Below are 1,286 nucleotides of genomic sequence, written 5' to 3' on the forward strand. Positions count from 1 at the left end.
CCATCGCCGGCGACTCGCGGCAGCCCAGCTCCAGGTTGAGCTGTTGTTCAGCACCTTAGCTGTGGAGGGCAGTGTCACTGGCCCTCATATGTGGGATCTGAACTGGGGCACTCTGGCGTCCCAAACCAGCTCTTAACCAACGCGCCAGTCGGCCGGCCCTGAATCACATTTTTAAATGATTAAAATGGTAAATTTAAATTTTACGTTATGTGTATTTTGCCACAATTAAAAATAAACCCTTCTGCTCATGTGGCACCCCAGACCAATTATAGCAGAATCAGGGGCTCTGGCTTCAGGTGTTTCTTTAAGCCCCTCATCCATGCTGAGGAGCAGCCAAGATTGGGAACCACAGACGAGGACACGGGAACCAAATACCAAGGGAGCACATGTTTTAGATGAAGATTGAAACAAGCCAGCCGTAAATAATAATACGATACAACCGAGGCCATGCAAATGCCAGCCGGATCATTGCTATTAGGCAGTTAATGTTGTAAGTCAAATCATTATGCTGCACACCTTAAACTTATGCAGGGCTGTGTGTTGACTAAATCTCTATAAAACTGGAACAAAAAGAAATGAGTGTTAGTTTTAAGTCTGATCATGACGCTGTGTTTTACTAAGCGTCCTTATCTTGTAGAGAAACGCATTTGTTCCAGAGCATTGGGTGTGTGTGTGGTGGGAAGACAGAGGTGAACAGCTGAGACTTGTTAGATAGAGTTAGTCCCCACTTGACACTAATCAAGGCAGAAGCCCAGCTGTTCCTGGCTCCAGGGCTGTTGAGGGCAGGGTGTCATGTGCAGTCCTGGCCACATGGTGACGACAGAGCACAGGCTATTCTGCTATTCCATCCCGGCTGTAGGTGCGGTTGATCTGGGAATGGTGCAGGGGGTACAAAGGAGTAAATGTGCTTGGGGATTTTGGCTTCATCCTGGCTCCTGCCAGAGCAAACACACTACTGGCTGTGGCAATGACCCAGGCGCCCAATCCATACCAATAAATATTTATGGAATTAATTCTGATTCTTATTCACCAGCCCCTCCCCTTAATGTCTTGTTAGCTTTGTCCACCTTTTCCTGCCAGGGCAGAATTTAGGAACCACAGGTGGAGCTCTCAGGCTTATAATTCTCCCTGAAAATTAGTGGATTGCTCTCTCTCTCCACTCCACTCCTCAGAGTTACCAGATTTAGCAAAAATTCAGGATGCCGGGGCCGGCCGAGTGGCTCAGTTGGTTAAGAGCTCGCTCAAGAGTTTGAGCTCTGAGCAACAGTGGTTCGAGTCCAGCCCGA

General features: G+C 48.1%; 1 protein-coding gene across 2 annotated transcripts in view; it reads left to right on the forward strand.

Annotated features, from left to right (window-relative positions):
• The window catches only part of PLK5 (polo like kinase 5 (inactive)), a 16,225-nt gene that overhangs the window by 13,391 nt on the left and 1,548 nt on the right, over positions 1-1,286 (forward strand). The gene's annotated exons all lie outside the window — the stretch shown is intronic.

This window comes from Hipposideros armiger, unplaced genomic scaffold (assembly GCF_001890085.2).
Source record: "Hipposideros armiger isolate ML-2016 unplaced genomic scaffold, ASM189008v1 scaffold_275, whole genome shotgun sequence".
Lineage (NCBI taxonomy): Eukaryota > Metazoa > Chordata > Mammalia > Chiroptera > Hipposideridae > Hipposideros > Hipposideros armiger.